Source organism: Ailuropoda melanoleuca, chromosome 3 (assembly GCF_002007445.2).
Source record: "Ailuropoda melanoleuca isolate Jingjing chromosome 3, ASM200744v2, whole genome shotgun sequence".
NCBI classification, from domain to species: domain Eukaryota; kingdom Metazoa; phylum Chordata; class Mammalia; order Carnivora; family Ursidae; genus Ailuropoda; species Ailuropoda melanoleuca.
This window is the reverse complement of record NC_048220.1, coordinates 30,107,542-30,129,482: the sequence shown is the minus strand read 5'-3', so window position 1 is coordinate 30,129,482 and position 21,941 is coordinate 30,107,542. Positions and strand designations below refer to the sequence as shown.

The window sequence follows — 21,941 nt, the reverse complement described above, 5'->3', positions numbered from 1 at the left end:
AAGCAGGGGGAGTGGGAGAGGAAGAAGCAGGCTCATAGCAGAGGAGCCTGATGTGGGGCTCGATCCTATAACGCCAGGATCACGCCCTGAGCCGAAGGCAGACGCTTAACCGCTGTGCCACCCAGGCGCCCCCTTATCTCATTTTTTGATTGCGACATACAGAACATGGCCATCTTCACTCAATAAGACATATATTCACTGAGGTCTGTGCCAAAGGCATACCCATCTGAACAAGTAAGTTAAGGCTGGCAGGAGACATGTGACACGGAGGCCAGGAAATCCTCACCCACAGGCGGGAGTTTCTACCAGGACTGCCATTATTCACTCCAAGGCAGAGACAAGAAGACAGTGGCACAAAAAGCTGCTGGGAAGTGATTCTGGAGATGGTCATGGGATGGTTTGGTTCATCTTCTCTTCTCTTTACAGCAACATGTTCCATGTGAGAGGAAATACAGTGACTCAGAATTACAGTCTGGCCCAAATACTGATCCCAATACCTTGCTTCGGGCAACTCAGGCTAGATATTCTGCCATGTCTGGTACAGACCCTCACACCCTTCATCATCCCCCAGTCAGCTAAGAAGCAATCCCCTTCTGTGAAGGGGAACTCATTCTTGCCAGTTCCCAGGGGATCACCATCTTTGTGCTCCATCTCGGTCAGCCTCCGGGGGCCCTTCCCTCTGCTCTACTCTAACTTCATGTGAATCCCAGATCTCATCACACTATCCTTTCCTGGTTCACAGTCTCCTCTATAACCGCGCCCTTGACCCTTCTCCATCCTCCTTCTCTCTGTCTTTTCAACCACCACCAGCTTTCAAAGGAGAATGAAACAAACTCCTTGATCAAGTTTTGCATGTATTTTAGTTCTACAAATAAATAGGGGAAAAGATCTCCAAGAATTTCATGCCACCCATAAAATACGCTTGTGAGGAATACTGGTTTCCTCCTGGACAAAGAAAAGAAAAAGCGAGCACATATTATACATGATGGGAGGTTCAGAGGATGGCAGCAATGCGGTTCCAGCTCTGCTAGTCCAACTTAAATAAGACAGCAATGGACCAGAAGGAAACCCTGTCTGATAACCCTTAAAAAAAAAAAAATTCCACTGCCTGGTAAGAAGCAACTTACTTCCTGTGAGGTGGGAAGAGCAGGCCATCAGTCGAGCTGCACAGCACATCTACCTTGGGAAAGAATCCACTGGTCTTACAGTCAAATGATCATATTTCTGCCCATTTGGATTTTGCATAAAGCTACCTATTACACTGGTTTTCAAACTGTGTTCTAATGTCCAACGTGCGTTTGTTCCCACCTCCAGGTCCTGTCTGTACACTGGGGTATCAGATCAAGAAAAACACCACCTCATAAAGCTTGAAAACCACTAGCATAGCACAAGAGTTTCCATGGGTTCTCAGGTGCTTGGGCCAAGGCAGAAGATGAAAACAGAATAAAGCAAGAGAGGAAATCACTCAACCTCAAGACCGCCGTTGACCACGTCAGCTTGGCAACAGATTATCTTGGCTCTGGCAACTGCCAAATATTTGGGCCAGGGTGGGGTGGGCGAGAGAAATACCTTTTTCGGGGAGACATTTTCACCCTCTTTCTACTCTCTTGATTTGATTTACGTAAAGTGATTTCACAGAAAATTATCAGCAGCTGATACAAATAATGAGGAAACCGTCCAAAGACTGTGACTCCGCAGCTTTAGCAACTCAGGCTAACTCAGAGACTTCACAGGTCTTGAGTTCCACAATTATTTTTAATTGCCTTAGCTAACCGTCTCTGTGACCGTGGTCAACAACAACCTTCAGTAAAGAGCCAGTACATGGGCTCTTGAATCCGTTCTACTGAAGCAGACCTTAAAGCCAGGATGTGCAGTTTTTCAGCAAGAAGGAGGGGTGAGGGGAAAGGTGTGATATGCAATCCACCCAATTTATAAAAAGAACTCTGCGTTTTTAGAAAATCTTGTCTGGTGCAGGTCTTGGCCTTAAAGCTTTCTAGGAAACAACCTAAATGCATCAGAAGAAGAGCAAGTTCCAGACTTATCACTTGTGGGCCTGTAGGGAGAGCACAGCCAGACAAAACTAGAGAACAGGAAAAGTAGCAATTCTTTGCTGCCCATATTGCCCCCAGCTGCCACCCTCCCCTCTCAGCGTCCTGCCTGGTGATTTCTCACATACTCAATGATGTCATCCCCATCACCCCATCCTCATTTTTGAGCTCTTACTATGTGCTTGGCATTTGTGTTTTACAGATACTACATCTCATTAATTCTCACGGTACACTTACAATGCAGATACTACCATTATCGGCATTTACAGGGGATACACCTAGGGCTCCAAAATTTTAAATGACAACCCAGATCACAGCTGGGAAGTGGTGGAGCAAGACTCAACGTCACCTCTTTGACTCCAGAGCCTGTGCACTCAGGCAGCATAAAGAGAAAAAGAGGTGTTAGCTCCATTTACCAAGTGAAGATAGCACTGAGGTACGACCGGGGAAAATACATAAAAAGATTTTAAAACCTGACATTCCATAGATGAGAGAAACCATATGATAATTGTCTTTCTCTGCTTGACTTATTTCACTTAGCATTCTCTCATCTATGGAACATAAGAACTAGGAAGATCGGTAGGGGAAGAAAGGGATAAAGAAAGGGGGGGTAATCAGAAGGGGGAATGAAGCATGAGAGACTATGGACTCTGAGAAACAAACTGAGGGCTTCAGAGGGGAGGTGGGTGGGGGAATGGGATAGGCTGGTGATGGGTAGTAAGGAGGGCACGTATTGCATGGTGCACTGGGTGTTATACGCAACTAATGAATCATCGAACTTTACATCAAAAACCAGGGATGTACTGTATGGTGACTAACATAATATAATAAAAAAAATTTAAAAAAATAATAAAAATAAAAACCTGAAATTCACAGAAAGCTAAGCCAAAGCAGATTCAGTGGTACAGAACTACTTAGTAGAATTTGAGGGGATTTCCATACACAAAGCAAGAAATTTATGAGTAATTTAGATTCAGTGAATTAAAAAAGAAAAAAAGGAAGAAAGAAAGCTTTGATTTCTTTAGTGACATAATGCTGGCAAGTCTTTTCTTTGAAGATTCCTGGCCCGGGACAGGAATACTCAAGGCAAATAAAAATATGAGAGGCATATTAAGGAGCCCTCTGGAACTCAAAGTTTTGTTTCAGTAAACTGAGTTGCCTGAGAGAAGTCTGTAGAAATGACTTCAGAAGATGGGAAAACTGATAATAACATGTCCTCTGGTGTCAACTCTGAAGACTTAAGCAGCTGTAAATGGTACCTTGAGAAGTAATCACAGAGGAGTTTTCATTAAGAGCCTTAAAAAAAAAAAAATCAAACCTGCATTTATCCCAGTGTTTCGAAAGATGCAGTGAAAGGAAAATATCCCCATTGCTAATAACCTCTTTACCCTTTCTCTTCAGCTGCAAGCTCGTTGGTTCAGGAGTATGCAGTCTGGCCATACACAGAAATGGTAAGAAATGGCAAGATGCCCATTTGTTACCTGCAGAGATAATATGTTACAGAACGCTTTCAAGATCATGAGGATGCTACTGATGAGATACTAAATCGGTCCATGAATGATGTGCAGACTTTATACCGGGCAGGATAGGGCAATAGCAATTTGGTGGACAGGGCAGAAAATCAAAATGCCTTGGGTTGACAAGAGATCACCAAACTGACTTGACTCCTTCTGTATCTAAAATAGAACCACAGCTCCTTGTCACTTAATAGAGTGGGTGGGTTAGATTCCACTGATGGAGGCTCCAACCTCAGCTCAGATGGAAGAGAAAACCAATGCTTCATCACGCGACGGGGACAAATTCCATCAGGAACATCCCCTACGCACAGTCAGGACATCTGCCACAACATACCCAGCGATCACAAACAAGTAGATCTGGGTTTGCGGGGTAATGCATACACACTCACACCTTGCTTCCAGTATTTTCCCCACAAGCATCTTTGACACAAACGTTTTAACTGTAAGCGTTTTCACCACAAACATTTTCACCACAGAACTAATCAGCTGTAAGGTAATTTTGCCATAAAACATAAAATCATGAAAAATAATAAAACAATGACATTTATTAAAAAGGACATGATGAAACCTGAAAAATAAATGATAAAATTAAAGACTTTATTGCCAAACAAAAAAATTTGAATACGTTCAAAACATATAGTGTAGATTCATGGCAATACTGTACAAATAACTGATTTCATTTTTCTGAATGTCCCCAAACACTTGCCTTCAAAGTTTTTTGTTCATATATTATACATCATTTTTGTTTGTTGACCTATCTCCTCATTCTGCATCACACTTTTTTCTTTTTTTCTTTTTTTTAAAGATTTTTTATTTATTTATTTGACAGAGATAGAGACAGTGAGAGAGGGAACACAAGCAGGGGGAGTGGGAGAGGAAGAAGCAGGCTCCCAGAGGAGGAGCCTGATGTGGGGCTCGATCCCAGAATGCCGGGATCACGCCCTGAGCTGTAGGCAGACGCTTAACAACGCTGCCACCCAGGCGCCCCCACACTTTTTTCTCTAATATTTCTTCACCACGAGAGGTATCAGTGTCCAGATACTAGAACACTTACTGACATCTGAGCTCTGTACTGCCCTGTGAAAGCATTCTACATGGTGTTCGTTGTTGGTAGATCATCACATTGGAATGTCGACAGACGTTCTAAAGTCCTCTAGGAAACGAGGGTTCAAAACTTCCGTGGCAATGTAGAGACCATTATGATGGCTAAGATTTATAAAGTATAAAAATGGGAATACCCTATCAATGGAAAAAAGAAAATCAAAGTATCAAGCAGTTGAATAAACCAGCCAACTGTCAAACCAAAGTATCAACCAAGTTTTATTTTTTATCTTTTAAGGTAGAACTGCCTTACGGCCAATTGGTTATGCAGTGAAAGTGCTTCCGGCAAAGACGCTTCCTGGAAATTCTCTAGAACCCTCACACACAGATACACCCCAATATTTGGGAGAACAGAAAAAGGAGACCTTCTTAAGTGAAATTTTCTGGCTTTGTTTATAAGAACAATGTATTGCTGAAAAGATAAGGGAGGGGAGCCTGGGTGGCTCAGTCAGTTGACCATCTGACTCTTGACTTCAGCTCAGGTCAAGATCTCAGGGTTGTAAGATTGAGCCCCACATTGGGCTCTGTGCTGGGTGTGCAGCCTGCTTAGGATTCACCCCCTCCATCTCCCCCCTCCTCTCTTCCTCTTAAAAAAAAAAAAAAAAAAAAACAATGAATTTCTGCATCATTTATNTTATATAATTAGAAGTAATTTTAAGATATTTAAATGTCAGGCATGTCCTTCCTAGCAATGGGACTCCTTCCCTTTCACATAAAAGAAACAAAATAAATTAACTCTCCTCTGCCCCAAGAGACTGTGACATAATTTCTCAATTCATTCACTCCTTCCACAAATATTTCCTGAGAGCCTACTACGTGCAAAGCTATGTTCTATATACTGGTCTCTTCTCTCAGCACAGAGCCTCCATTTTAGAGTTTCTTCATTCCCTGATACTCCCCATAACTCATTTATAACCCCCAAATTTTTTTCCACCCAGGTCCCTCAGACCCGTGAGCCCTGGTTTCCAAATTCTCACCCAAGCCTCAGCCTTCACCAGGAGCCATGTTTCCAGGGCTCTGCTCCTCCTCAACAAGTAACAATGTAACCTTTAGCCTCCTGTAGCAGTTCACTACACCTATGCCAACCCTGGCCTGATAGGGAGCACTCCATGTCTACAAAGGTTAAGCATGGGGAGGGGTATTTTCCACCAGCTGACCCTCACTACCACCCACACTGGAAAAATTCATGGTGAAACACAGACCTGCATCTGAAAACTGCCCTCACCCCTTGCTAGACACAGAAACAGCAGATGGTTATTTTGAAGTTTCAGATCTGCTAACCTCCCACCCAGACATCTCTAGGTTCTGCTCTGTCTGCAGCTGGAGAGAAAGGAGACATTTGACACTAAGGAGATTTGGTTCTCATCTCAGCTTTATATCATTTCTGCCAATGAACACTTTCCAGGCCACGGCTCAGCTTCACTCTTCCCTGATTTTTTTTTTTTTTAAAGGCCTATGGACCTTGTACTTGAAGGTCAGTTTCTATTAACTTTCCTTTCTCTAGTCTGCCTCCAAAACCAAAAAAAAAAAAAAAAAAAAAGCTAAAAAGCTAAAAAGCAAAAGCAAAATCCCAAATGGCTTGATGGTGGTTTGGCAAGTGGCAGGTTTCTCCCAGAGACAGACAGAATTTGTGGGTAAAGGGTTAAACATTAACACGCTTCCCTGGAAGGTCTCTTCTACCCTGTTAATGGAACCCAAGTGCAAACCTTGGCAGGAATTGCACATTAGCTCATGACAGGTGTAGGCCTCATGTTGGTTGCTGCTGCATTTCTAGCAAAAAATCAGGGACGTGGGGACCACTCCATGACACAGTAGGCTGGAACAGACTGCTTTGCAGACGTCTCTTCTGGCTGAAATAATTCCCTATAACAACTTCCTTGACACGCTGTTAGGATGGCCTATTTCCAAGGTAATGGCTGATGCATGAGGATATAATAGACATCATCTGTGTTCTTCCAGAGAGGAAGCTGCCAGAACCACCCTGCTGCATTTTTCTCATAGAGGCATTCACCCATTCAGCAAAGTTTACTAAACTGGGTCCCCCTGCTACACGCTCCCCAGCAGCCTCCAGTTCTTTCCACGACGTAATGTTGTTCACTTTTTAATCTAAGTCTGGGGCTACAAACCCAACCACCTATGGGATTGAGCCAGATAATATAAATGTCCGAAGCAGGCTAGGAACAACCAGACCATCTCTGCCTATCTAAAGAAAGAGACCACTCCGTATAACTGTGCAGTTGTTTTCACTTCAGGATGCTCTTCTGGGAGAACTCTTTGCAGATCTCTTCTGATTAAAAATAGGCTCCTCAGCAATGTCAGTGTCAATGCCAATCTGACAGTGTCAAGATGGTCTGTATCCTGGGTTGAACGGTGTCCCCCCAGATTCATGTCTACCTGGAACCTCAGAATGTGACTTGATTAGGAAATATGATCGTGGCAGATTTAATTAATTAAATAAAGATGAAATCACACTGGATGAGGATGGGCCCCAAAGCCAATGACTGGTATCCTTATAAAAGGAGAGACACAAAGACACACACAGAGGAGGATGCTATGTGCAGACAGGGCCAGACAGTGCAGCGATACATCTACACGTCAAGGAATGCCAAGGACTGCCAGCAACCACCAAAAGCTAGGAGAGAAGCAAAGAATCACCTGGCTGAAGATGGGACTCTTCTATCTATTCTATCGATCTATCTATCTATCTATCTATCTAAATATTTTATTTATTTATTTGAGAGAGAGAGCGTAAGCAAAGGGGAGGAGCAGAGGGAAAGGGAGAAGTAGACTCCCCACTGAGCAGGGAGCCCAACATGGGGCTTGAACCCAGGACTCTGGGATCATGACCTGAGCCTCAGGCAGATGCTTAACCGACTGAGCCACCTAGGTGCCCTCGTACTTATTTATTTTTAACTGAAATTTTTTTTTGGCTTATAAAAGAGTGAAACATTTCAGTGAAAAAGAACAAAAACAAATATGCTCGTAGGCTTCTGTGCTACATTCTGTCTCATCTGAACTATCACAATGACCCCCAAATCTATTCTGGCTCCTTTCAACCCATTCACCATACTGTAGCCAGAGGGATCTTCTGAAAACTCAAATCAGATGATGTCACCCATTTCCCTCAAATCCCTTAATGATGTCCCATTGCTCTTCCAATAAAGACTAAAACCTTTACCATGGCCCACAAGGACCTGCACGCTCTGGCCCCTCTGCTGCCTGTTACTCTCTGCCTTCAAGTATCATAGGCTTCTAGTGGCTCATGCTTCTTGCATTCTCTTTAACCTCAGGACTTTTGCACCTGCTGGCCTCTCTACCTCAAGTATCTCTATCTTCCTCACCCCCACAATGTGCACACACACACACACACACACACGCTTAGACATACATAAGCCCCTTGCACCTAGCTAATGCAAGGATGCTTACTCATCCTTCAAATCCCAGGTCAGTCATCATTTCCTCAGGAAAACTTTTCCAGACCTCTCCTTCTTCAAAAATATTAGTCCTATCTCTTTCAGATACTCTCATGGTACCATGTCCCTTAGAAATTTCATATCTCCCACCTAAATGTGTATGATCATCTGATTCATTCTGTCACCTCCACTGGACTGTAAGGGTGATCCATCCCACCTAACATGGTGCCTGCCATTCAATATGGTCTCATAGGAGGCATCTAGGATTATCCTCCAAGGAATTTACATGCTTTTCTCCTACTCCAGGTTAAACCATCTCTACAGCCTCTTTCCTCCAATAAATCTTGTTGTATACTTTCATTAGAGTAACACTGCAGATTTTGCACTGTTCTGTGATGTTTGCACCTGTTTACATCGTCTGGCCATTGGCCTCACTGGGAGCAGCAATTATACTATGTTCATCATTGCATTACTCAATGTACAGCATGGGTCTCTTGTCACACGTGGATTCTAAAGGCAGATTTTAAAACTTTGCCTTATAATAATTTTTGGAGGCCTTCCAGAGTTGTATGGACAGAGAGGACAGCAGAGCTGTTAAGAGGGTGGGCACAGGACTCCAAGTTTGAATCCACGTTGTGTTACTTCTGTGAGATTTTGGACCAGTTACTTCACTTCATTGTGCCTAAATTCTTTACCTGGAAGACGAGGTTAAAAACAGTACCCCTAACACAGTGACATTATAAAGATGGAAAAGGCACACAAGCTCCTAGAGCTGGGTGGGCACGGGCGTGTTCAGTTACATCAGCTATGAGTGGCACTAGCTTTTGTCGCTGGAGTCAGTGAATGCTCTTCTTTACATTAAAAAGTATAATAATGAGGGGCACCTGTCTGGCTCAGTCAATAGAGCATGAGATTCTTGATCTCAGGGTGGTGAGTCTGAGCCCCATATTGGGCAGAGCCATTACTTTAAAGAAAAAAGTATAACAATGATAGCAGATAATTCCTTCTAAGATGAAAATCCTTGAAGGTTGAGGGAAAAGCTTCATTGGAAAAGCAACTATTCCATAGGAAAAAAATTTAAGACGAATTGCTCTAGTCCCCAAAAGCAGCAGAAGAGAGAGGGGATAAAAGGCACAAGTCAGGGAAGGTAGCTCTGAACACAGGGCTACTTCTTCGCAATGCCAACTCTACTTTTTAGGAAGACGTCATCTGAAATGACAGATTTCCTACTGCATGAACTCCCCTCTGGTGTAAATGCCTTGCTCAGATGGGTCTAAACTCAAAAGTTCTACCAGCTGTTTTCAGCTGGGGGCTCTTCCCTACACCAAGAACATTTTTGACAATGTCTGGAGAAATTTTTAATTGCTATGCCTTGGGTAGGGAGGGGTAGAACAGGAGGAGGGGAGGGGTGGGGGGAGAGCAGCTTGCTCCTGGCATCTAGCGGGTAGAGGCCAGGGACGCTGCGACACGCCCCACAATCCACATAGCAGCACCCACACCCCCAACACAGAATTTATCCACCCAAGATGTTGACAGTACTGAGGTGGAGAAACCTTGTTCTAGATCATTACATCTCAACAGGGGTGCTGTATTCACAAACATCATGTTACAGGCTTGGGTAATTTTGTTTCTGTGACATTTCAACTAGCCCCTCTTGCCAAAGAAGAGCCTTCAACAATAATCAGTGTGTTTTAGGACTTTGTAGGCCATAAAGTAGTCTGCCTGGATCCAAACTAAATCTCTCATTTCTTCCATCCATCCAGGCCCCGAAATTCCCTTTTGTGGCCACTGTCCTTCAGAAGGGACCACAGAGCCTCGAGGAGCTCCACGCTGTTCACTGCCTGCAGGAAATTTGTGGTTAATCACTTCAACCTGCTCTACTTTAAGAGAGATTTTCTGAGACCTGTTTATTGTTCCGCTGCTTGGCTTCTCCGGAGTTATCTATGACTGAAGTCTTAACATTTATTTGTAGAGTAGAAGGTATATTTTTACTCTCACATCCCTTCCAAGTCCCTGAATTAAATTAGTATGAACTTTCCAAAATAAATTCACCTTTGAGCTGAAACTAAGCATGGAAAGTTTCAGTCCAAAAGGATACCTTATTGGAAAGTTAGAGGCAAAGGAAAATGAGGATTATAATGAATATTTAAGTGTAACCTCAGCACTCGTAGTTACCAAGGATAGAGTATTTGTTATTTAAAAGATTCTCTAATAGATTTGATGTACGCAATCCAAGATTGACATTCAATTCCCTTTTCTTCAGACTCAAAGAAAAAACAACTGGAAATAAACAGAATGGAAAAATCAGCACATGTGGATCTAATTCTGCACCATGTCACTGGTTAAAACCCAAGGAAAGAATGTTTTATCACAATCCGAAAAGGGGAACAATCGATAACAGGAAGGAAGATCTCCGATTCCTTCACTCCACAAACGTAATTTGTCGGACCACGACTACGGTCGGGTAGCAGTTGTCAATGGCTCCAAGTTCACGTTCTATGTGAATGGCCACTATGGCTCTTCCTACAGGAAACGGTTCTCGTAACTCTGGATGATTTGTACCACAGATCGATAGATGTTCGGGCACTCGGTGCTGGTGTTTTCTCTTGATTCTCAACATGAGAAAGTATTTCCCAATCACGTCCAACCCTTGAAAGATTCAAAATCTGTACAATTCTGAGGAATGCACCTTTTCAACAACCTATTCATAGCCCTAAGTGCAACTCTGCTCACATAAGGCCCCAATAAAATACTACCAGTCAATGCAACATTAAAACTAGTGCGTTTTAAAAACTGCTATCCTCTAGATGAAACTATTATTTTCCAACAGTTTTTGGCAGCAACAGAATGCTTTTCTTCCACCTTCCTGCCCCCCAAACACACATACAGCCTTGGGCAGAATAGGAATATACAGAATAGATAAAAGAGGAATAGCTTTAGAAAAGGAGGGGTCCCAGAAGCTCAGACCCACCTCCCCACCCTAGTACTTTTCTTTGTTCCTACTACCTGGAAAAATACACGGGAAAAAAATGGTTTCAAAATTATTTTTTTTATTTTCAACAGATTGAGTTGAAACCATTTAGAGGGAGTCCTTATTCAGGCCACAGGAGCACTGAATCAAGTTCTCTTAATGTTAACAGCTCCCAGAAATAGTAGTTACCAGGGAGTGTAATTTGGGCAAAGCCACTTTTGTTTTTCCTTTCCTTGATTCTGTTACTTGCATTTTTGTGATTTGCCCCCTAAAAGCAGTTTTTACTTTTAAAAAAAGCGTATGTTGAAAAATTAACATTTTACCAAGTTTCCTTTTTGTCTCTTTGGTTAATACCTCTTCTAGATTGTATCCTGGCAAAAGTAAGTATCAGAAGGACAAACGCATCTTTCCTTTTTCTGCACCTATAATGGGATCCAACTATAATACACATAACTATGGAGTTAGTCAAATTAACACACACTACATAGTTTTAAAGGGGTCCTATGCATTATCTTCAATGTATTTTCATGCATTTAGCCTCTATGAATGTAAGATGCTTGCACTGTGATGTCTGTCACCCACACTGCCGGGGTTGATTCTCTTTCTCTGGATGGCTAGACAGAGATTCCCACTCGCCATCATGGCTCTGTGGACATTCCTTCCACCACCTATCATCAAAGAAACCACATTCCTAGATGAAAGAAGACAGTTCTCCCTCCATCCAAGGCATGCTCCTCCTCTAAGGGCATGTTCTTGGCATAGGCTAATAAATTCTTAACACTCATAACCCAAAGGATATGTGTATATTGGGTAATTTTATGTTTTTAAATAAAAACACTTATTAAAATTCACAGGACCTTAAATTTACACTTAGAATGGGAAGACATCCTTAAAAATTTTTTTTCATCAGAAAATGATCCCCCCAAATGCATGTTATCACCAAAACGATAATCACCACCTCAAATCTGTAATCCTACCAAAAGAAGCCTGCACACAGGAGCAGTTAGATGACAGGGGTTTGCGGAAGCTCACATTCCCTAAAATATCCTTAGCATTCCTCTCTAAAAAGCATGGGAGAAATCAAAGCAGCTGAAATTGTGGCTTCTTCCTGGCCAGTTCTGAAAAACAATATACCAGAGGCTATGCATCTTATCTTATGGTCCACATTTCCAGTGAAGTCGAATACAGAAAGTGCATTTGGATTGGCACATGGTTTGAACTATTTTACTTTAGAGAAAGAAAAATTGAGCAATCCTGGAAGAACTCCATATTCTTCTTTAAAAAAAAAAAATTTTTTTTTTTTTTTTAAAGTTCCTCTTGAAAACTAGTTACTCCTTTGAGCAGGAAGGAAGGGTTTGGAACAGCTGTCCCCGAGTGAGTTGGGACAATGTTAATCACTGTCCCTTCTCTCCTTTACTTAAAGATTAGCTCATATCCCAGGCCCCTGCGAAAGGAAACCGCATACACTAAACTTTTGAGACTACCATGAGGAATATTTCTGTAACAGTAGTAGTATGTCAGCCGGATCTTAAAGACATTCCAGTCCGGAAACGTACCCCTAAGGCAACAAAAGCCCAAAGGGTCGGCAATGGGCTGACTGGACGTTTGAAAAAGTCATTTGTATCTTGACTAAAGCTCCCCAGGAAAAAGTCAAACACAACAAAAATTTTTTTTTAATAGTTTTGTGTTTGTTTTTTGTGTTTTTTTTTTAAAGATTGTATTTATTTATTTGAGAGAGAGAGGGAGAGCACGAGCAGGGTGAGGGGCAGAGGGAGGACCAGGCTCTTTGCTGAGCAGGAAGCCCGATGTAGGACTCGATCCCGGAACTCCAGGATCTTGACCTGAGCTGAAGGCAGGCGCTTAACTGACTGAGCCACCCAGGTGCCCCCAAAAATGGTTTTTTAAAAAAAAATGAAATTGACATATACACGGGCATCTGCAACTTTAGCCAGAGCCTTCCTGGGCAGAGTGAACTTGCACAGACCATGTTCGGTTAAAAATGTTATATTAAATGCAATTTCCTCTGTATATGTTAAGTGAGGAGAGCAAGATGTAGGGAAGTAGCTAATATATAATCCCCACTGTAATCACAAACAGCAATTCTCCCAAACCCAAACAAAAACGTTTTGCTCCACATCATTATCTGAGCACAGAGCTAGGTGTGGAAGGACATAAAAGTTGCTAATATTTGTAACACGGAGGAAGGTAAGAGAAGAGAGGGAAAAGGAATTAAAGAAAAGAGAGAAAAACAAACTCTCACTGGATAGAAAAATATGCATGGCCTAATACTTGATATGTGTGTATTCGGTAGTTCTACATTTTTAAATAAAAGAGACCCATAATTCCACAAAAGATTGACAGGCTGTTGTTGGATAGAAACATATGCGTGGCAGTAATTAGAAGGTGACACAAACATTTGTTTTCAGGACGAAACCATGCACGGTTTCCTTAAAGTCACTGCAATAAGACATTTTATCAATATGGAGCATGACAGATTCTCCACCTGCAGGTAATACGCCTTCTAGCACAACAGTTAGACATGAGGACAAACACCAGTTGCATTTGAAAAATGGGTCTGAGACAGTGTGCAGACAGGCAGGGGTCTATGGGATCTAAATGAATCAGATATGGCCTAAAAAAACGGATGGTTTTCTGCAGCGGGACAAGAAGTGAAAGCGGTCCCCTCCGTTGATGTCCTAGGGCGCCCAGTGGTCTGGAGGTCTGTGATCTCACGGAGTGCTGGAGACCAACATACCATAGCCGCAGAGCACTGAAGTGAAAAGCTCAATCCCAAGTACGTATAGCAAAACATGTCCCTTAGTCTGTCAATATAGCAGCAAGATGCTTGCTTTGGACAGTGGATAGGAAACTAACCAGAAAAAAAAAAATTAAGGAAACAAAATATTAAAAATGTAGATGTGACGGAAATCGTGAACAGCCTAAAGCTCCTCTCCCTTCGGGAACAGCTGTGTCTGCTAATCCCTCGAGGAGTCCTCCCTGCGATCGCCCTTCCTTCCTTCCTCTGTCTCTCTCTAATAGCTCCCTTGTCTCTGCTGGACAAAACTAGCCCTTTGTGGCTGCTCTCAGAACAACATTAAAAACAGGAATAGGGAAATTGTAAACAGGAGGCTTCTGGTCTACAGGCGAAGACACACACACAGGCCTCTGAGGCCTACTTCATGCTAAGCAAAGAAACAGATCTTTGTTGCTAGAGGGATTAGGGCTGCGGGGTTTCGGAGGCACTGCTGAGGCATTCAGCTGGCCTCAAGTAGGGGCTTTGTAAAGAGATACCTCCATTAGAGGGCTGTGAGCGGAAATCATTCATACTCTTTATACAATCTGGGTAATGTGATAGTGTTGGACTGTTCAACGCCTCTGGTGAGGCAGGGTCCTATCTCCTTGAATGGGAAATTCTTCAGCAGCTAAATAGATGGTGGTATAATTACCTTCACTGACTTTTTTTTTTTGAGGTGGTGGTGGTTGGGGGTGGGGGGGTCGGTCTTCTACCTTTAACCCTTAGTGGGAGTGACGTTCAAGGATCACCCAGAAGCTGAGCGGCAAAGTCTTCCCAAGTCAGTTCAGACATAGTCACCGAACTTCTGGTGCTGGCATCTTACATGATCAAATCTTACATGACCCTCTCTGTGCATCGTCAATGATCACTCTGTCCCCACATTCATCACGATGACAGAAATCTCCGTAACTCATTCTGTGCCCTTGGCCTAGCATCCCCCCACAGACCTAGCTCCTCCCTATCCTATGCCCGCTTTCCCCAGCCAGCCCTCCCCAGGCTGCATTGGTGTTCCCTCCTCCAAGGTCTCCCTTGTTGCATTCTCCATACACCTGGAGACTCTGTGTGTGTCTGCTACCCCAGCAGATGATGAGCTCCTTGAGAGCAGTTGCTAATTTATCTTGGTAGCTTCAATGCCTGGTCCTTTATTGGTGCCCAGAGCTGTGTCCAGCAGAATGATGGAGTTAGACTGTGTTGCCTTCAGATCAGTCCCTATGGTAGCTGGGAAGATTATGTCTGCCTGCCTTAATGCTTTTGACGAATTTTAAAAATTTATCAGTAAACCCTTGTAGAGAAACCCAGGGTCTTAAGAAAGCAAGCAAAAAACACTGCGGCCAGTAAGGAAAGAAGAGGAGTCCTCCAAGGAAGATGGTAAGAGGTCACTTCCCCACAAAAAGCCAGCACACTTCTGAGGGACCTGGCTCATCCTGACTTGGCCTCCACTTTCTTCTCAGTTAAGGAAATGTCACCAGCGGAATGGAAATGCTCTTTTGCGCTCACATTTAGAGTTTCCGGAAATAAATATTAATTATGCTATCAGCTATTGTATACTCAGGAAACTTCTCAGAGATAATTCCAAAAATTAGTTAGAACTATGGGAAGAGATGGTGCATCAGAGCTAAGGGGCCCTTTCGCCCGGTATAATCAGACCTGTCCTAGATGGCGGACACACTCATCCGGGTAGATGTGGATTTTGCAGAAACTTCACTTAGAAGGGATCCTGGTTTTTGTATAAGATAAGCTTGCAAAAACCATGGGGGCTTTGCAACAACTGATGGAAGGCTGCTATTTTTCTCCACCGATGCTCTCAGTTCTCTGGGACATGCTTCTCTGTGAGCATGGCCTTGGATGCCATTAATTGTTGGCTCTTCCCATTGTTACCATTTTCTATCTGGATTACCTCTCTTCTCACCATTTGGCAGACGGAACTCTGTTCTTACATTATTAACATCACTGTCTGCAAAAAGCAGTTACATATGGAAGGAAGAAAACAGAGCAATGAGACCGTGGGCTTTGCCTCCAATTCTGCCACTAACTCCATCACCCATTCAACCAACAAAGGCTCAGCACCTGCTATGTACCACACACTGGGCGGGGCACTGAGAAGAGAAGCATGACACAGGACTTAATGTGAAAAGGGGGAGGCACACAGAAACAGAGTGGCTAATACCATGACGGCCACCTGCACGAAACCTTTTCAGAGCACTGGGAAGCTAAGGGAGTACAGGAAGTCCTCCTGAAAGAGACGAGTGCTTAGCCTAGAAGATCCCCAATGGATAAAAAACCCACAGTCATTTGGGACAACTACAGAATATATGAATAAACTACAAATCAAGTAAGATTATTGTGTTGATATTAAATTCTTGGGTGCAATAATGGCATTGTGGTTATGTAAGAGAGTGTCCTTGTTCTCAGGAGATACACGCTGAACTACTCATAGGTGAGGAGTCATGAAACCTAAAGTTACTTTCAAATGGTTCAGAAAAAGATACGTCGATCTGTGTGTGTGTGTGTGCGCGCGCGCGTGCACGTGTGTATACATATATATGTATATACACATAAAAAGGGGGATGGAGGGAAGAGAACAAATATGCAAAATGTTAGTCAATCTGGGTATATATGCACATTTCTTATCTTTTAGTTTACTGCATTTTTTCAAATTTTCAAAATAGAATACTGGATAGACAATTGTTAAAAATACACACATATGGGGTGCCTGGGTGGCTCAGTCGGTTCAGCGTCCAACTTTTGATTTTGGCTCAGGTCCTGATCTCAAGTTTGTGAGATCAAGCTCCACGGAGGGCTCCGTGCAGGGTGTGGAGTCTGCTTAAGATTCTCTCTCTCCCTCTGTCCTTCCTCCCCCTCCACAAAAAACATACACACACACACACACACACACACACACACACACACACACACACACACGTACATGCACATAATTCATCCTTGAACAATGAAAGGGTCAGAGACACAGACCCCCATGCATTCAAAAATCTACGTAGAACTTTTGACTCCCCAAATACTTAATAGCCTATTGTTGACCACAGCCTTACCAAAAACAAAGTCAATTAACATATATTTTGCATATTAATATGTATCATATACTGTATTGCTACAATAAAGTAAACTGGAAATGTTATTAAGAAAAGAAAATGTTGTGGGGCACCTGGGGGGCTCAGCTGGTTAAGTGTCTGACTCTTGATCTCAGCTCAGGTCTTGAAATTACAGTTGTTGAGTTCGAACCCCGTGATGGGCTCCATGCTGTGTATGAAGCCTACATTAAAATACAATTAAATTTTAAAAAAGGGATGCCTAGGTGGCTTAGTCATTAGGTGTCTGACTCTTGGTTTTGGCTTGTGTCATGATTTCAGGGTCCTGGGATACAGCCTGTCATTGGGCTCCATGCTCAGTGGGGAGTCTGCTTGAGGATTTCTCTCCCTCCCTCCCTCCCTCCCACCACTCACTTGCTCTCTCTCAAATAAATGAAATCTTTTAAAAAAAAATGTTGTTGTAAAAATCACAAGGAAGAGAAAATACACTTACAGTACTGTTCTGTATCTATAGGAAAAAATCCACATTTGTAGGTGGACCCGTGAAGCTCAAACTTGTGTTTGTTCAAGGGCCAACTACATTTGTAAAGCTATTACAAGAGCTAAGACTGAACTGGAAAAAGAAAAGTGTGCGTTAGTCAGATAAAGACAGACGGGAGGTACCCCGGAGAGCTGATGGCTGGAGCATAGGATTTGGGGGTAGTAGCTGGTATGCACAGAACCACTCCTGGCCCAAAGGTGACACTCGTGTACATTTATCAAATGAATGAAAGAGTTAGACAGCATCATTTACGCAAGGAACTGCAAGCAGATCAGACCAAAGTGAGCATAAGGTTTATGTTAAGGAGCGAGAGCCGATTTGGCTATACAGGCAGGGGGTCTGTCCTGAGGCCTTTGTATATTCTGCCAAGGTCCTGGGACTTTATACTGTGGGCGATGGGAGCCATGAGCAGGAGGCAATGTGGTCAGATTAGCATCTAGAGGGACCACCCTGGCAGTCAGGTGTCATGTGGAGTGATGGAGCACAGACCTCAAGGCAGGAGACAAGGGTACCAGTCAGGATGCCTTTGGCTCCCTAAACACAAAGCTCTGAGTCTAACTGGCTGAATTTATCAAGAGACTTATTATCCAACATAGCTGCAAGCTCTGAAATGACAGGGAGCAGATGTGGTTGATTCAGTGTCTCAAAACTGTAACCACGGACCCAGGTTCCGTCCTCTCTGCACTCTACCGTTCTCTGTGGTGGGCTCTGCCTGCAGAATGTCTTTCCTCATCTTTACAGGTCGGCTATAGCAATTCCCGGAGTGATGTACGGACACAGTGAAGACCACAGACAGAAGGGAGCCATTTCTTCTTTGGTCTCTTTCTTAGCAAGGCAAACTTGTCCAGAAGCTTCCCAGCAAACACTGCCTCACATCCCACTAGCCCAGATTGGATCACAAGCCCATTTCAAAACCAATCACTGTCAAGGGAACAAGATTACATGTTTGGCTCAGAATAAGAATTTATACACAGAGGGAATGAACTACGATGAATCATCACATAAAACACTTGGGAGCCTACTGGTCCAGGCAAAAGATGCTGGAAGCCTAAACTAAGATAATGGTGGCAAAGAATGGAGAGATGAGAACAGATTCATGATTTATTTAGGAAGTTATGTTGGTACAATCTGGTGGTGGATTAAAGGTGGAAGAGAAGGAAAAGAGGAAAAGGACACCCTCTTCCATAATTCCAGCTTGGATGAATGGGGGGAAGAAAATGCCATTAACTGAGGTAAGGTACCCACGAGGAGACCAGAGGAAGGTTTGGGGAAAAGGTGGTTTGGTGGGGCACCTGGCTGGCTCAGTCGGTTAAGCGTCTGCCTTCGGCTCAGGTCATGATTCCAGAGTCCAGGGATGGAGCCCTGCATTGGCTCCTTGCTCAGTGGGGAGCCTGCTTCTCCCTCTCCCACTCACCCTGTTTGTGCTCTCTCCCTCTCTCTCTCACAAATAAATAAATAAAATCTTTAAAAAAAAATTTTTAAATAAAGAAAAGGTGGTTTGGGGCATATTCAATTGGAAATGCCTGTGGGCTTCAGAATAAAGGTGCTGGGCAGTCAGTGGAATAGAGGACTTAAACCATTATCCCACACACATGGTCCATACTCAGCCATGCTTCTCAAACAGGCTTTGGTCTCTACAGACATTTTTCCCCCAAGGTTTTATTTATTTATTTGTCAGAGAGAGTGAGCACAACCAGGGGGAGCAGCAGGCAGAGGGAGAAGCAGGCTCCCCACCGAGCAGGAAGCCCAATGCAGGACTCAATCCCAGGACCCTGGGATCATGACCGAGCTGAAGGCAGACACCTAACCAACTGAGCCACCCAGTCGTCCCTCTACAGACATTTTTGAACCAATATTTAATCACTGAGAGATTCCAAATAGGATTATATATTTCTGGTTTCTCTGGGAAATCTGGAAAATCTGGCAACACTGGTCCTGAATCGCTGCCTGTAATCGGCGGAGGCAAGTAGAGGCCATTCTCCTAGCTAGCATGAGAGGTTCTCTGGCCTGCCACACTCACTCACTCACTCTCTGCCTTTACCTCCTTGGCCCTGATGCCATTTCCAACCAATACCCGCCTCACAGTCTTGGGGAAAGAGGTCTGAGCTGCAGAAACACAGCTGGTAGTCACTGGTATTTAGATGGTGGTCAAAGACCTCACTGTGGAAGCTGTCACTCAGAGAAAAAGTGGAATGAAGTAGGTCAAGAAGGTAGTCCTGGAGTCATCAGTGTTTTAGAAATGGAGGAAGAGAAATTCACACTGGAGAGAAAAACAAAGAAACTGGAACAGAGCAAGTGAGTGTGACGTCTCAAGAGCTAAGATAGGAGAACTGGAGTTGGAGGGAGAGCTCTCCTGTGTCATGTGCAATAGGATGTCCAGGGAGAGAAGGATTCCAAGGAGACGTGACACTGGGAAGTAAGTCATGGGTGCCCCAGGAGCCCGGCTGTGTGGCATGGTGAGGAAGAGGCAGACAGCAACGGCGTGGGTAGAGGACGAGAGTAAGTGGACACAGTATGCATGGGCTGCTTGGGTGAGAAAGGAGGAGTAAAGCCGGATGAAACTAGAGATGCTGTGGGGTCAAGGCACAGTCCTTTGGCAGGATCCGAGACACTTGGACATTGGAAAGCAAAAAAGAACCCAGGGGTGAGATGAAGGCTGTAGAAATCTAACAGAGGGATGAACAACAGAACCAAGTCCAAAAGGAGGTGGGGCAGGCAGGGGAACAAACAGGTAAGACATAGGTGGCTGGATTCACTGCAAAAATGAGAGGCCTCTGAGGCTACTGGATCGGAGGTGATGACAAATCTGGAGGCAGATGGGTGTATTCAAAAATTTGAGAGCTGGGGTGACTGGGTGGCTCAGACACTAAGCATCTGACTCTTGGTTTTGGCTCAGGTCATGATCTTGGGATTGGTAAATTGAGTGCTCCACCTCCCCACCCTGACCCAACCCAGAATCTGCTTGAGATCCTCTCTCTCTGCTCCTTCCCACCCCACCCCTGCTCGTGCCTTCTCTAATAAATTAAATAAATCTTAAAAAAAAAATTTTGAGAGCTAAGTCATCAGTAAGCCTGGCTCTGGCAGGGAGTAGGGGGGTACGTGGCAGTGGGGGGAACCATGGGCACCTGGCCTTCAGGGACACACTAGCCCAGGACCCCCAACCAGAGCCCAAACCCGAGGAGGTGCTAGACCTGAGCCAAATGCCACCCGAGCTGCTCCTGGTGGTGTGGAGCCACATGCCCCCATGCACGCTGCTGGGGTGCTGCAGCTAGATACGTGGGGGCGGGCACACCCTGGTGAACTGACAGGCCCTGTGGCTGCTCATCCTGGCCCAGGACCACCGAGCTCTGCTGCTGCTCGACCACAGCTGCCTGCATCCACCCCCCAACACCATGGTGGGGCCCTGCCTCCTGGGCCACCTCTGTGAGCAAGCGCAGACGGATCAATACAACCTCACTTGTAATCCCTGTGGCCAAGAAGGCCTCCAGAAATGGATGGTGCAGCGTGGTGGGGATGGCTAGGTGGTAGAGGTGAACAAATCAGCAGTGCCTGGAGCTCCCTTGCAGACCTGCTTTGTGTCTTCCTTCGGCGGATGTGGCAAGAAGCAGGTCTTAGACCTGGAGGAGCAGGGTGTGTGGCCAGAACTGCTAGACGGTGTCAGGATTGAGATCTGTCAATAAGACGGTCCTGGGTAAACTCTCTGCTAGGCCGGACCCTGTCCAGCAGGGGAACAGCAGTGTTCGCTTTCATGTCACTCTCTTGTTCTCCATCATCAAGATGGGCCAGCCATTTTGAGTCTCTCCAACAGTGGGGCCAGGACACGCAGCTCTGGGCTGGTCGCCATGGAGCCCCTGTGATCAACTCCACTGTGATCGTGCAAGCCTATCTGTCTTAGTCAAGGGCTGTCCTTGGAAAATGACGTAACTGCGACCTTCCGGAACCTGGGATCATTGGTCAGGACTTCTCATTAACCAAGGGCATGTACCTCCCTGACATCCTGGGTACTCCATAGTTCAGGTGAGGGTTCGGCTGGGTACCTCTTCAGCTTCCGGAAACTACTACAAGAAAGTTCTTCCATCATACCTACCCACTGCTGTTGAAGGACAGTCCTTCCCCTGTTGGGGGTGTGGAAAGGCAACAAGTGAGCACGTAAGAATGCTGGTCCTGGAGAGGGCTCTTCGCCCTCCCCACGGAGACCCTCTGATTCAGCCCCAGTCCCGTCTGGCCTTGCCTCCTCGTGTGTCTGTTTCAGGGGCTTTATCGGTCCCTTTAGGGAAGGCCTCTCATTTCTGAAGAAGAACCTCATCCTTAGGGCTGGGATAACCCAGCCACCCTGGGGGCAAACTTAACCCCCTGGAGCTTTAAGATTGGGACCAGGTCTTGCAGCTGAAAGTCAACTTGCTCAAAAAATGTTGGGAGATCCTCAAGGACTCCTGTGATCATGTGGTGTATAAAATTATTTTTTATTTCGAAAATTTTCACAAGCATTGAGATAATAAAATACATCAG

The 21,941-nt window shown here is 44.4% G+C and overlaps 1 pseudogene; it reads left to right on the top strand.

The window, feature by feature from the left end:
- Window positions 1–19,855: 19,855 nt before the first annotated feature.
- LOC100476867 lies at window positions 19,856–21,327 on the top strand (annotated as a pseudogene).
- Window positions 21,328–21,941: the final 614 nt, after the last annotated feature.